Raw genomic sequence first — 16,750 nt, 5'->3', positions numbered from 1 at the left:
CTCCTCGTCTAAGGATAAAATGCGCCTGCAGCTCTCATTATAAACCGAAGATAATGGATCAGTGTGTGATGCCTCACAGCCCATGCGCAGACTGTATTGTCAGATGAGTGAGTTTGAAAGAGGGTGCAATATAGGCATGAGGAAATGTGATGCATCCGTTTGAAAAATTGCTGTTCATGTAGGACGAAGTGTTTCGGCAGTGCAGTTGTTGTGTGCAAAACGGTTCACAGAGGGGCATACAACACGACGAGATTTGTCGAATTACACCACCCCGACCACCACTGCCCCTCCTCCCCCCCCCCCCCCCCCGAGAAGTTCGACATGTCATCCGAATGGCATTACAGGACAGATCTGCGTCCTCCTCGGCTCTAGTGCAACTGCGGAACTGTGTAATGCGTGGTACAATAGCAGGGGTGGCAGTCCATCGCCTTTTATTACAACAAGGGTTAAGTGCGCATCGTCCACTTGTCTGCCTGCCTTTCACGGATGTACAGAAACAAGCTACACGACAATGGTGTATGGGACGGGTTCACAGGTAGATGCCGTGTTTCTTGACTTCTGTAAGGCGTTCGATACAGTTCCCCACAGTCGTTTAATGAACAAAGCAAGAGCATATGGACTATCAGACCAGTTGTGTGATTGGATTGAGGAGTTCCTAGATAACAGGACGCAGCATGTCATTCTCAATGGAGAGAAGTCTTCCGAAGTAAGAGTGATTTCAGGTGTGCCGCAGGGGAGTGTCATAGGACCGTTGCTATTCACAATATACATAAATGACCTTGTGGATGACATCGGAAGTTCACTGAGGTTTTTTGCGGATGATGCTGTGGTGTATCGAGAGGTTGTAACAATGGAAAATTGTACTGAAATGCAGGAGGATCTGCAGCGAATTGACGCATGGTGCAGGGAATGGCAATTGAATCTCAATGTAGACAAGTGTAATGTGCTGCGAATACACAGAAAGATAGATCCTTTATCATTTAGCTACAAAATAGCAGGTCAGCAACTGGAAGCAGTTAATACCATAAATTATCTGGGAGTACGCATTAGGAGTGATTTAAAATGGAATGATCATATAATGTTGATCGTCGGTAAAGCAGATGCCAGACTGAGATTCATTGGAAGAATCCTAAGGAAATGCAATCCGAAAACGAAGTAGGTTACAGTACGCTTGTTCGCCCACTGCTTGAATACTGCTCAGCAGTGTGGGATCCGTACCAGATAGGGTTAATAGAAGATATAGAAGATCCAACGGAGAGCAGCGCGCTTCGTTACAGGATCATTTAGTAATCGCGAAATCGTTACGGAGATGATAGATAAACTCCAGTGGAAGACTCTGCAGGAGAGACGCTCAGTAGCTCGGTACGGGCTTTTGTCAAAGTTTCGAGAACATACCTTCACCGAAGAGTCAAGCAGTATATTGCTCCCTCCTACGTATATCTCGCGAAGAGACCATGACGATAAAATCAGAGAGATTAGAGCCCACACAGAGGCATACCGACAATCCTTCTTTCCACGAACAATACGAGAATGGAATAGAAGGGAGAACCGATAGAGGTACTCAAGGTACCCTCCGCCACACACCGTCAGGTGGCTTGCGGAGTATGGATGTAGATGTAGACTGGGGTCAGGAATGGCATCAGATAGTGTTTTTGGTCAAATCAAGGTTCTGTTTGTTTGAAAATGATGGCCGCATTTTGCTTCGACACAGACTGGTGGAGCGGCTCCACTGTCACCGCTTTCACACAAAACATAAAGAACTGCCTATTGGCTTCTGTCTCGGGTTCTTCGGCCGACGTTCATCTAATGATTTTTCTGACGTTTCGCCAGCACGAGTGGCTGGCGTTGTCAAAGCTTCACCCTCCATTTCCGGTGGTGAACTGCGGCAATGGAGGGTGAAGCTTTGACAATGCCAGGCACTCGTGCTGGCGAAACGTCAGAAAAATCATTAGATGAACGTCGGCCGAAGAACCCGAGACAGAAGCCAATAGGCAGTTTGTCAACAAGTGGCCACGAAAGCCTTAACAATTTTGTAAAACATAAAGAGCCAACTCAAGGCCTTATGATGTGGGTCGCTAAGGTACAACAAAAAACCAGTGTAAGCTACGTGAATGACGTCCTGAGACCCGTGGCCATTTCCTTTCTGCACAACACCCCAGACGCCATTTTTCAGCAAGACAACGCACGACGTCGTGTTCCTTCACGAACCTGTGCCCTCTTGGTGTCACAGGACGTCAGCGTTTTGCCCTGGTCCGCCAAATCATGAGACTTGTAGTCAATCGAAAATGTGTGGGATATGGTGAAATGACAGGTGCAGCACTGTGACCCAATGCCAACCGTCACAGAAGAACTTAGGAATCAGGTGAGCCGGCCGCTGTGGCCGAGCGGTTCTAGGCGCTTCAGTCCGGTACTGCGCTGCTGCTACGGTCGCAGATTCGAATCCTGCCTCGGGCATGGTCGTGTGTGATGTCCTTAGGTTAGTTAGATTTAAGTAGTTCTAAGTCCAGGGGACTGATGACCTCAGATCTTAAGTCCCATAGTGCTTAGAGCCATTTGAACCATTTGAATCAGGTGAATGCAGCATTGATGGTTATACCACAGGACGGCGTTGGCGCCTTATAGGCTTCGGTGCCATCACGCACAGAACAAGTTATCAGGGTCCATGACAGATCCTGTACCTACTAGGCACCAGGACACATGCTGGCCGAAGTGACTCAAATGATAATCATTTCTGCAGAACATACTAATGTACATGTTCTGTAAATATAAAAGTCCTGTCTCTAGTTGTTCAAGGTGTTCTGTTTTTTTTAACATGAGTGTATTTCTGGTATTATATTTCGTATCACTGAAAGGAAAGGCGTGGTGGTTCGTACACTGATTTCGTATTCTAGAGGAGTGAGGTCCAAACCATCTCTGGCTACCCTGATTTAGGAAGTAACCTGTGATTTCTTTAAATCAATTAAAGCGAATGTAGAATGGTACCTTAAACAAGTCACGATCGATTCCTTCCTCCATTTCCGGTACCTTGATCCTAACAATCTGAAGTTCATAAATACGGAGGTAGCTTACAAAACGCAGTTAATTCGATTCTAGAATATTCATCGTTGGTCTGGGGTCGTTACCAGTTAAGCTAATAGAGAAGATTCAAACAAAAAACCTGTGCGTTCCGTCACGGAATTTCGTAAGCTGCACGCCACAGTCACGGAGACACTCAGCTAACCCTAGTGTCAGACAAGAAAAGTGATATGCGTTAATAAGTGTTTTGTTGTTAAAATTGCAAGCAGTGTTGCTTCCGCATACATCTCACGAAATGATTGCGACGGCAAAATCACAGTAATTCGATTTTATGCAAAGGCTGAGACCTTTTAAGTCCGCGTGCGGGTCGTTTGTGGAATCGAAGATCAAGAAAATTGGAGGGGGTAGGGGGGTAGAGGTTGGAGTAATTTATCCAATGTACTATCCGCCTCTCAAGGTTAGGTCGCCCACAGAGATTAAACGTACATTATCTGATCTTTTTTTTTTTTTTTTTTTTTTTTTTAACGTCTGATGTCATCAGTCCCCTAGAACTTAGAACTACTTAAACCTAACTAACCTAAGGACATCACACACATCCATGCCCGAGGCAGGATCCGAACCTGCGACCGTAGCGGTAGCGCGGTTCCAGACTGAAGCGTCTAGAACCGCTCGGTCACAGCGGCCGGCGTGGTCATAACTATCTGGTCACCTATTAGCGGGCTTTAAAATTGATGTTTCCACCCTTTTTCTTTATGACAGTTTGAAGTCTGCTGGTGATACTTTAAATAAGATATCTGAATGTATTTGGAGGAATGGATGTACATCATTCATCGAGGGATGATACTGATGTTGGACACTATGATCTGGATCGAAGTTCTAACTCATTCTAAAGGTGTTCCACATGGTTTAGGTCGGAACTTTGGGCATTTCAGGAATGTTATTGTACGCAAACCAGTGCTTCACAGAAGTGTTTTATGACAGGGCGTAATGTCTTGTTGATACGAATAATTACCGCTTCCGAACTATCCCTTTGCTGTATGCAGCAAACAATGCTATAAAATGTGTTCATATCCTTCCGCATTTAGCGTTTTATTAGGCAGGAACAAGGGGCGACGCCGAAGCCACGGGAAACACTCGCATACCGTAACAACACCTCTATTTGTGTTTCCTTCACTGTTGGCACTACACATGGGTGCTACGTGAAGTTATGCAGGAATTCGCCATACTTACACCCTTCCGTGGGACTGCCATAGGATTCAGCGTGATTCAAATCACTCCAGACACCCGTTCCCAGTCATCCACTGTCCAGCGACGTCGTTCTTTATGCCAGCTCAGGCATCGCTTAGCGTCGACTGGCGATCGAAATCTCTGGCTTATGAGGAGCTGCTCGACCACTAGCTGGACTAGTGGTAGCTCTTCGGAACTCACGAGCGATTCCTTCCGCTGATTTAATGCTATTTTTTTTACAAGTGCTCGCAATGCTGGACGGTCCTTGTCCGTCTGTACACGAGGACTGGTTGGTCTTGGTTTACCTGTTCTTCGCTTTGCAACTGACATCTAATGCCTAGCCACAGAGCTCTGCTGACGGACTCATCATTCTACTCCTACTGCTAATCTACTGACTCCCCGCCTCCTTTTATGTTGGGGGCTCCGCCTCTTGTTGACATCTAGTGGACGATTTCGCACTGGATAGGGATGTTCGGGCACGTCTGATAATACATTATGGGAACAAAAACAAAACTTTGCTTTAGAGACTGCGTTAGCAAATCTCTGTTCACCCGACTAGGTTTATTATCGGGGTATAAAATTTCATATATCAGCCGAAATAAAACCTGGATTCTTCTGTGCTTACGATGTATCATTACTTTGAAAATGAAGCTCATCGAAATACTCGTATGATGGTGGACACCACTGAGGACGGAATGCAGCTGCGCTTCTCGGCTCTCGTCAAATCGTTTGCGCAGCGCTGCCAACTCTTGGAAGGCGAATTCAGTTTACTTGTGCCACACCTAGGAAGGAAACCTCAATACGAAGGACGGACCCAGAGGTGTTACATAACGCACTAGAAGCTTCAGTGCAGTTCTCCGTTTAGAAAAATCAAGGGTAGTGTTTTATTTTGCCAAAAGGTGCTGACAAGGAAAAAAACACTCGAAACACGACTGGGTTAGTCCTGATACGTTAACTGAATGAAAGATGGTGGCAATAGATCCGTGCATTAATAACAGTCTGCTCAGTGTGATATATGAAGCATCTGTGGCTCAGTAAGGCAGCTGCCTGTGAATATAGGTCGTGGAGCGGACGACTGTGGTGCTCCTGTGCCGTGCTGCAGGTGTCTGCGGGAACAAAGAGATAATTAACTCTGGTCGCTTTGGGTCTGGAAGTGGGCCAGATAGAAATATCCGCACGCTTATTCATGCCGCCACGGGCGGCGTCGGAACAGTCGTCTCTAGCTGCGAACCCAGGCGCCTTTGTGGCCGCAGTGTGCGTGCGCTAGCTGTCACCGTACTCCGTGAGTAGACCAAGCACGACACGCTCGTTAGCGTTAAGGCCCCCATCTAGAAACGCCTATCTACGCACCTGATTTGTGTCCTTCTTACCTCGGTCCTCTAGTGAGCTAGCGGTACGTTAACACAGCCCTAACTTATAGTGAGCGCGGTGATTCTACTCCACTGACGAACCTTTTGGTAGAGCCAGTTGATGTACATGTTATTAATATCAAGTAACGTGACTGTTAAATAATATCTGACTTCCGCACACCTCCAGTGCAGTAATGTGGTTAACGTAAATAACTGTTGTAAACTGATCTTCAGCTTGATAATATATGTCTACAGTGCCCCAAGAATCGTCGTATGCACCACAGAGTTTTATGAAAAGTTCGTTACTACTTCTTAAATGAAAACACGTTTCAGATCTTTTTATCTTATTCCACGTCCACGAGGATCATTTAACTAAGGATATGGGGAAGGAAATTAGTATAAATATTTCCTTTAAGTACGTATTGCGTATTCCTTTGTCGTGACATGCTCCACATCTTTGAGGAACCCCTTGCTGTGCATCTGTAGAACAAAAGTACACCTCTTCTAATCCTAATAAATGTTTTGTGTAAGGTGCCATCTCCAAGAAATGTTTGCAAGACGTTAAGCATTTCGCACCTAAGGGAACAACGCATTTATAAGTGTTTGTTAAACGTAACATCCCCATGAAGTATTAGCAACATATTACACGGTACTCACGAAATGAAAAGAGGGTTTGTTTGCTAACGTTTGTAAAGTGTCTGAGCTCGACGAAATAATCCTACTATTACTTATATATATTTATGGATTACTTCATATGGAACCTAGGACAGTCTTCTTACGTTCTGAATTAACAATCAGAAACCGATTAAAAATAGTTTCGATGTACTCTGCACTTCTTAAATTCCTGAACGAGTCCTCAGCCCTGTGAAATGCTAAACGCTCTGAAATAGACTTCGCTGATTGCTTCCAGAACGACTTTCGAAGATTCAAATGTTTCTCACTGGATCCAGAGATACTAATACGTAATGGATGAATCCTCAGCCATGTGCAATGCTAAACGATCTGAAATAGACTTCACTGAATGCTTCCAGAACGATTTTCGAAGATTCGAATGTTTGCGGAGAGCTTCTCACTGGCTCTGGAGCCTACTATGATGCGTAATGGAAAACATTTAAAGTAGCACTGGACATTAGGTCTATCTGTTGATTTAGAATCATGAATAAAACAAAAAAAAATTGTTTATTTGCAATTTATAATGGACATTATGAGTAAATTAAAGAATAAATTTATGAAATCAGGAATGTGTGGATATTCCCAGTGATTTAAAGTAATTTCAAAAACCGATTTTTTTCCTTGTGCGTCCTGACCCGCGGGTTTAAGGAATATTACTTTTTAAAAAAAAAATTGTCCCGTTAAGTGTGATATTTGTCTTACACTAGCACGATATGTCAGAGATACAGCGCGTCTGACAGTAGCTGTCATGGCGTCAGTTCTTAAAAACAGAAGTGTTTACTGCGTCTTCATTCAGAAGCACTTTTCCACATTTTCTCCTTTCATGTCAATTACAACTGTTAATTTATTTCATTCTGACGAAAGAGTGTAAATAAAATATTATTTGACAAAAATCAAAATCACACAAACTAAAAATGCACTGCATCTGCAGAATATCTTCTGGGTCGCAAAAGGATGAAAATAAGTACTTGCAGGACGACGCAGATGCGGAAAAATTGTATTTATGTTTTATTGATATGACATAAACCGTAGTTACAAAAGACTAATGTAATTATGATGAAGGTGAGAACTTAGGAAGACAAAATGGCACTTGGAAGACTAAAAGCAAAATAATTTGATTAAGATAAAATGAATGCGTTTCTTAAGATTTATGAGGAAGTTACTAAATTATGGCCTTTGGTAGTATCTTTGGTTTCATTCACTTAGTAAAAGGGGACAACAATAAAAAATTGAGTATTGACCCAGGTAGACACTAACTGCAATTCGTTCTTTGGTATGAACTGTTGATTTTAAAACGACTACTTACCAAGACTGCAACCGCTTGGTTAAAAGAAACGAATAGATTGTTTTGAAATAAAGAGAAAAGCACTCAATTATTTACTGCCGGTTGCAAGAAAAGAAATGCAACAGTTGCTGCCACAGATTCGAAAACTCACGCACGTTTTGTGCGAATAGTTCATATATTTCTTCTTCCTCAGTTCTAAACATTTCCCACTTCTTACGTGCCTCCAGTGGACAGTGTTAATGGCTTTCTGTTCTTTTCACCACTTTGTTGGTCACCTAAGGAGTTTTCTCACTATTGGTCGATATTCGTTATTATTTTGCCTTCAGTTTTCTTTTATTCTTATTACATGATTAAATTTATTTCTGTAGTCTGCAAGTTGTTCTGGGAATGACGTCTTCAAAACATTGAAAGTTTTTATGTCAATACTTTTTTATATGTACAACTTGTTTCGATTAGAGATCAACGTCAGGTCGACATCCATACATATTATAAAAATGGACATTTGTATATGCGTGTGTATGAAGTGGAACAGTTCTCCTCCTAAACCACTGGACCGATTTCAACCAAACTTGGCACACATCCATTTCTATCAGGCACCAATGGTTGTAGCGATAAAAACCACTTACCTCTCGTAGTCAAGGAGATATGATGTCATAACAACGAGATGCGTGAAAAACTGCCGAATAATGCGTGACGTTTAAATTTATTACTTCTGTGTTACTGACTCCATTCGCAACATACACATATGCCGCTAAAAGTACCGACACAAATATATCATTGTACGACACGTAGTTCCGGAGATAAGACGTCGTAAACGCTGAGATGCGTGAAAAGTGACGCATCATTCCAGAAGTGTTAATGCATTTATTCTTCATTACTAAGACATTCCTACAGTCGAGTCAACTTAGGAAAACCCGTGACACCTGGCAGCGCTTTTGACAGCTTTCGAAACGGCTGTAGGCGAGAACAGTTGTCTATAGAGCTATGAAGAGGCGTTACCATAGAGACGCTTACAGAATCGAGTTGCAGACACGCGAAGTAGCTGTACTTATACATTTGTATATTATGTATACTTGTTTGTAAGACTGTTTCATTATTTGAAAGTTGTTTTCGCGAATACATGAAAATGATTTTTTTCGATATTACATTAAAAACACAGTCCATCTTTTGTTTTCGTTTCTAGCAGGAGACTGGCAAAATGAATACCCAGGCAATGCCGGGTTTTTCAGCTAGTGGTATTAGAAATGTAAAAGGGAAGGCGTGGGTGTCCGCGGAAATTTATCCAAGAGCGAGCGTGATTCTAAAATTTCCAGTATTGAAGTAACTGATTTGGTAACTTGGAGAATGTATAGATATCACTGACCTTAATTTTAGAGGACTCACACAAAACTTATGATGCAGTACTTGAATAATAGGCTTCCACTCAATGCTTTTGATATCGGAATGGTGAACATATTTCATTAGTATATGCTGTCCGCCCCGGTAGCTGAGTGGTCAGCGTGACAGGCTGTCAATCCTAAGGGCCCGGGTTCGATTCCCGGCTGGGTCGGAAATTTTCTCCGCTCAGGGACTGGGTGTTGTGTTGTCCTAATCATCATCATTTCATCCCCATCGGCGCGCAGGTCGCCGAAGTGGCGTCAAATCGAAAGACCTGCACCAGGCGAACGGTCTACCCGACGGGAGGCCCTAGCCACACGACATTTCCATTTATTAGTATATGCTAAGTATGTAATCAGCATTAATAATACACTTGTGAGTGCCACTATCTTTAGTCAACGATCTGAAATTGCATCCATCTTATGATGAACTCCAGGGGACTCAACGAGTTATCCATAAAAAAAATATTTTAATTCATATATCTGTATACAAAGTTAGACTGTCACTGAAACTGAAAATATGAAACAGAAAACAATAAAGACTACTGAGAAAATTCCCGTCAGCACCAAAATTAATTAGGCATCAATGTCAAATTAAACTCCTCAAAGTGGAAGACATAAATAACCTGTAAAAAAAAAAAAAGAAAGAAACCTGCAGTTAATAGAATAATAAACAGTTATTGCAAGAAATATAAGTGTATAGCCATAGATACCAGGAGGGGGATGGCGCCGATGATGGAAAGGCAATTTGTTAACATCAGAGATACAACCGGGATACAAAAGCCCAAGATACAAAAACCGCTGAACTGAGCAACGCGCCTCTGCAGCTACTTCATTTCGTTGGTATAAAATGTACAAAATGAAGTATTTTTAAATTTGATGCCAACGAAAAGAAGTACTGAAAGGGCCATGATGTTCAATACAGCGGCATTTTGTTCCCGGCTGTATCTCTGCCCAGCCGTGCCATAACTCCGTTGCGGTCTGATGATGATCTGTGATCGAAAGTAGTCTTTTATTTAAGAAAACCATCGATATAGCTGCTTCTGGTGGACTGAAGAGATCATTCCTAAGTTGTGGAACTGTGTCTACAGAAATTATATGTTCGCTAGCGTTGTAACTCCTAATACTTGCCGGCCGCGGTGGTCTCGCGGTTCTAGGCGCGCAGTCCGGAACCGTGCGACTGCTACGGTCGCAGGTTCGAATCCTGCCTCGGGCATGGATGTGTGTGATGTCCTTAGGTTAGCTAGGTTTAAGTAGTTCTAAGTTCTAGGGGACTGATGACCACAGCAGTTGAGTCCCATAGTGCTCAGAGCCATTTGAACCATTTGCCATCCTAATACTTGGGTAATTACCGTGTTCCTTATTCTGCTTCATAAATTGCAGCTATCTGGTCTTCTTTAAAAGAGATACCTCAGACAGCAGCTTGTTCGACTGGAGTACTTTTGACTGATAAACTGTAAGTGATATGTGCGTATGCACTGATGGTGCGTTAGAGCCATCAAGGTCCGAAAATTACGTGGAACAAACAGTCGATTTACCGGTAGAGGGCGTCAGTAAATCGCTCGAAGAGTAACCAGAATCAGACTAGCCGTGCCGATTTACTTCTTCCATGATCTACATAATTTACCCTACGAAGATGCACAACGCTTCTTAAACGTAGACAAGCCCAACAACTTCTCATTATTTTCTCAAGTAAACTAGATGTTACTTATGAAATAAAGAGAGAATAAAACTTATCTTTATTCAACGATAAGTTGCACTAGTTTTAGTGGCTGATCAACATGCTTTCTGTCTGCTCGTATAAATTTTGCATTGCCTCTTCAGAGAGGAAATGATAATCAGAATTTCGGCAAAACGTTGGGCTTCGTAAGTCATGGTCATTGGAATCCAAATGAAGCTTGTGATCGATATTTACTGACGTGACCGTGACACACAGTGTTCTAGTAATTACTTGGTGCTATCCGTAAATAAGCCTGAAATGTCAATTGGTCAAAAAGTTGAATATACTATGTTTTAGATATGAAATGAGCAAATCCTGGTCTAAAAATACCTGCCAGATTATGAATCGACATCTACAGTTATCTCCAGTCTCGTTGAGAGACCCTTGCGATCGTGCTGTGTGACATTTTGTGAGTTAGATTCCTCGAAATTATTGTAGCAATAATGTAACTAAAAGAAATTGCTGCACCTGCCTAATATCGTGTAGGGCCCCGCAAGCATACAGAAGTGCCGGAACACGATGTGACATGGACTCGGCTAGTGTCTGAAGTAGTGCTGGAGGAAACTGAAACCATGAATCCTGCAGGGCTGTCCATAAATCCGTAAGATTAGGAGGGGGTGGAGATCTCTTGTGAACAGCACGTTGCAAGGCATCCCAGATATGCTCAATAATGTTCATGTCTGGAGAGTTTGGTGGCCACAGAAAGTGTTTAAACTCAGAAGATTGTTCCTGGAGCCACTCTGTAGCAATTCTGGACGTGTCGGGTGTCGCATTGTCCTGCTGGAATTGCTCAAGTCCGTCGGAATGCACAATGGACATGAACGGATGCAGGTGATCATACGGGATGCTTACGTACGTGTCACCTGTCAGAGTTGTATCTAGACGTATCAGGAATCCTATATCACTCCAACTGCACACGCTCCACACTATAATGGAGCCTCCATCAGCTTGAACAGTCCCCTGCTGACATGCAGGGTCCATGGATTCATGAAATTGTTTCCGTACTCGTACACGTCCATCCGCTCGATACAATGTGAAACTATACTCGTCCAACCAGGCAACGTGTTTCCAATCATCAACAGTCCAATGTCGGTGTTGACGGGCCCAGACTAGGCGTAAAGCTTTGTGTCGTGCAGTAATTAAGGGCGTACGAGTGAGCCTTCGGCTCCGAAAGCCCATATCGATGATGTTTCGTTGCATGGTTTGCTCGCTGACACTTTTTGATGGCCCAGCATTGAAATCTGCAGCAATTTGCGGAAGGGTTGCTCTTCTGTCACGTTGAACGATTCTCTTCAGTCGTCGTTGGTCCCATTCTTGCAGGATCTTTTTCCGGCCGTAGCGATGTCGGAGATTTGATGTTTTACCGGATTCCTGATATTCACGGTACACTCGGGAAATTGTCGTGCAGAAGTTTCCCACTTCATCGCTGTCTCGGAGATGCTGTGTGCCATCGCTCGTGCGCCGTCTATAACACCACGTTCAAACTCACTTTAATCTTGGTAACCTGCCATTTTAGCGGCAGTAACCGATCTAACAACTGCGCCACACACTTGTTATCTTATATAGGCTTTTCCGACCGCAGCACCGTACTCTGTCTGTTTACATGTCTCTGCAATTGAATGCGCATACCTATACCAGTTTCTTTGGCGCTTCAATGTAGCGTAATGTTATGGGATTTAGTAACATCGATTTGAAATTAAAAATCCGAAGCATTAAAAGCCCGTCTCTCAACTGTTCTATAAACTATTCTATTGCGTACTACGACTTTTTCCCTTTAGCAATGGTTTCTTTTTGAGAAAAATTCGAAGTTATAATGAAATACAGAATTCACATTAAACTCTAGAAATCCAGGAGGCGGCTAAGCAAATTATGTTACAGATGAAAGGAAGACAACGGCGGACCAAGTTCAATAACGAAGAGAGGAGCCGCAGCGGTTTCATAATGGACACGCATTCGAGAAGAGGACGGTTCAAATCCACGTCCGGCCATCCTGATTTAGGTTTCCCGTGATTTCCCTAAATCCCTCCAGGGAAATGTAGGCTAGTTCCTTTGAAAGGGAACAGCCGATATCCTTCCCCACCCTTTAAACAATCCAAGCTTGGGTTCCGTTTCTAATGATATCGATGTTGACGGAACGTTAAATGCTTATCTTCCTTTCATCCATCTCCAGTAGAACGCTGGGTAGTAAAGAATGTGCTCTTAAATCATATGTTCTATCATGTCTTAGAATCCAAAAAAGTGCATCCGAGGTCCACTTGGGATTCATTCCCCTGGATACATGTTCCATACATCCTATCCACCTCCATTTCATTTTAAATTGACTTAATTACATATTCTACTCCTGTCAATTTCCTGGCCCAATTGTTTTCCAATCTCTCTCTGCTTTTCCCGAAATGTGTCAGTTCATTATTTGCTGAGCAATCTTCTTTCTGCTTGTGTACAGTTTTCGCATTCCATGTCCATATCTCACTACTGTCAGTCACTTCAGGTGACACACGCTGATCGTGAGAAATACGTCATGACTGATAAAATCTATTTTGCCCTGGGACTCTAACACGGAATTTTTGCTATTAGCGCCCCTAAGTGGCAAAAATTGTCATTATTCATGATACATTCACTTCATCACACATTTGTTATACATTGTTGTTATCAGACACACCGCGATCTTGATTTTGAAAATTCTGAGTAGTTTATCAAAAACACTTTCGGCCATTTTACTCTTCTGTTTATTATAATTACTGTCCATTTAGTCATTTTATGCAACTGTCCTAACTGCAGAGATTTGTCACTTGTACTTTAAATTCATTATCGATTTGTGCTATTTTCTCTTCAGTGCCTTTGTTTACACATTATTTCACTCCTGCTTCCGAACTTGTTCCGTTTAGATCTTCTTTTCGTTACTGTACTTTGCATGCGCTAGAGAGAGGCAAACAGTAAAAGGTAATCCGCAAAACGCAGGTGGTTCAGACGCGTTGTATTTCGGTGGAATTTTTTTCTGAAAAAGTTGAATACACAGTATTAATGTTCAACAATAATATTTATTTAATTGTTCGTTAGTTACCGGCTATCGGCTTTCTAGGCCATAGTCAGGTAACTTAATACTACATAAATAGTCCAAACAATTTTAGCGACAGCTTATAGCTGTAAAAAGATTGGTTTTCAAAGATGTGTGACATTTTAAGAGCGTAAAGACACAAAACCACAAGCATAACGTAATACCCAAGAGGCTTTGCACAAATAAATCTTATATTACGTTACATTCAAAGATTAAAAGTATATGAATGTATAAGCCAAAACTTTCATAAAAGTGAGTAATAACACAGACTATTAGGTAATATACACAAACTGGTGAATGTGGTGAACAGACCGTAAAAGGAAGAACAGCGGGAGCTTAGAGGAGAAAAGATTCTATGGAATGTGGATGTGGAACAGTTACAACAAGTATATCATATAATGGCAAGACAAAATATTAACTAGCTGCTGCTTCTTTAGTAAGGATGAGTAATGGAACTGTGTTTGGTAATTAAGAAACAGGTCCAGACTTTGAATGGTGTTTATTAATTGTCAGAATTTCGAGTAATATTAGTTTTCCACCTTTAGTTGCTCTGTGGAGAACATCACATTTAGTAACATGTGAATGATATTCACTCAGAGCGTGTTCAGTAAAGGTGGAATCTTAGTTTTTCAATTTCCAGCCCCTTTTATGCTATCCTTAACTTATACGACGATGGCCTAGGAAGCCGAAAGCCGGTTCATAGCGAACTGGTAAACAGATGTCATTTTGGAACTTTAATATTGTGTATTCAATGTGTTTAATGTCTCTATGTTCCTCCAAGAACCGTCGGAATATTCCAGAAATAATTTCAAATATTAGTTTTATCTGTTACTACCTCAGAAATATTATCATAATTGACACAGGCTTTTCTCGACAAAACTTTAAAATCCTGTTGACGTTGTTACAGAGTTGGACAGAAATTTTTGGAAGAGAATGTTCCCTGTGTTGGTCCAGAAAGGCAGCTAAGATTGCTGGCACTGAGCGGTACATGTCTATCCAACGACGTGCGAAACCACGTAAAGAGAGAATGGTTGTTGACTGGAAGTCGTGGTAAGAAAACGGTGAATTCTAAAATAAATTGAACAGATTGGTGTACAAAGATCGAAATACTGCATAACGGGGGCCGAAAGTTGCAGTGGCAATGTGCATTTCAAGTCTCTATTTATATGCACCGTGGCTCTGCTCTCTCGCTTTTTGGAGGCGACTGCCAACTTCCAGATCATTAAAATTCCACCACCTTTATTTGACGCTGTTTTTGTCCGGGCGGAGTTAAATGAGCCGCGGAGGAGGTGTTTGCGAAATGGCGAGTTGCTGTGTTGTTCATTTGGCGTGTGGCGCAGCATTTTAGGAGCGAGGGTAAACATTTCGAGTGGTGGGAGTTGTTGCCGCTCTCACGTGCTTTGTGGTGGGATGCTTTAGTGAATGAAGCAGCGAAATGTTTAGAACTGTAACACCCCACCGGACCGCCCCTTACGCGGGCAACTTGAACCACAACTTCCATCAGTAGTGTCTCCATCTATCTTTCTGTGATCTTCAGCCTTTGCAAAAATTTAACTTCAAATTCTTTATCTCCTTGTATTAAATAATTACGAGGGCTATCCACAAAGTACTTACGTTTTGGAATTAAAAATAAATAAAGTATTGGAATTTTTTTTATGATATACAGATGAAAGCCACACTTAAATACTACTTTTCTACATAGTTGCCTTTTAAATTAAGGCACTTATCGTAGCGATGGACGAGCTTGGAAATTCCTTCGTCGTAAAATTCGGCCGCCTGCGCCTTCAACCACGTGGTTACCTCTTCTTGAAGCTGTGTGTCGTCATCAAAACGCTGCATAGCCAACCACTTCTTCCTTGCTGGGAATAAGTGGAAGTCACTCGGTGCCAGGTCGGGACTGTACGGCGGATGAGGAAACAACTCCCACATAAAAGATTCGAGAACTTCACGAGTGGCATTTGCCGTGTGGGCCCGCGCGTTGTCGTGAATCAGCAAGATCTTTGAGCCCAACTTTCCCCTGCGCTTGTTTTGTATTGCTCTTCTGAGGTTGTGCAGAGTTTGGCAATGCCTTTGAGAGTTTATTGTAGTGCCTCTTTCCAGGAAATCCACAAAAATCACACCTTTTCTCTCCCAAAAGACAGTCGCCACGTGGTTGAAGGCGCAGGCGGCCGAATTTTACGACGAAGGAATTTCCAAGCTCGTCCATCGCTACGATAAGTGCCTTAATTTAAATGGCAACTATGTAGAAAAGTAGTATTTAAGTGTGGCTTTCATCTGTATATAATAAAAATTTTTCCAATACTTTATTTATTTTTAATTCCAAAACGTAATGTACTTTGTGGATAGCCCTCGTATTATTCGTGTTTTCGGCATTTTCTTCACCTATGGCAGAGTGCTATAATGATGGGTACCATTTGACAATTACTTTCTTATAGTTGTATGATCGGATGTACCTCCTGGTTCCACAATCGTGTTACCCTAAGTGAGCAAAGACATCTGTATAACCTCTCTGCGAAACGTGTAATCTTTGCTTTGGGTGCATTCATATCCTAGCTATTTTGTAAGTTTTCTTACACCTTCTCTCTTGCTAGAAGAAGCTGGAGACGTCAGCTGATGTACACTTGTTGTGTAAGATAAGGAACTATTTATTCTCTTTATTATGATATCCATTTCACACAGTTATATTTCAGTTTATGTTGCCATTTATGGTGGAGCTATCCTTGATAACGATCCATGATATACTTTCACGTTCCAATTTCGATGGTCACCTTTTACAACTTAGAGTTCATTTGCGATGTTTTTGTATTTTCTTAGAATCTGCTGAGCTAGAGAAACGACATTCGCGAAACTATGTTCCACAGTTCACTTTAGCAAATAACTAATTTATCTGACGTATTTTTTCTTTGGAATGTATGTTTACTGCTCTAGAGTCTTGATGGTTCAGAGAAGTGAGGATAAGTTTGTACTCATAACACAAAATGTTTCATTCCTAATTAGCCACTGCCATTTTCCGAAATTTCGTTAACTATGAAACACTAAACTTGAAGATAA

The sequence above is a fragment of the Schistocerca americana genome, chromosome 1 (assembly GCF_021461395.2).
Source record: "Schistocerca americana isolate TAMUIC-IGC-003095 chromosome 1, iqSchAmer2.1, whole genome shotgun sequence".
In the NCBI taxonomy this organism is placed as follows: domain Eukaryota; kingdom Metazoa; phylum Arthropoda; class Insecta; order Orthoptera; family Acrididae; genus Schistocerca; species Schistocerca americana.
The sequence above is the reverse complement of the archived record's forward strand: the minus strand, read 5'-3'. Positions refer to the sequence as shown.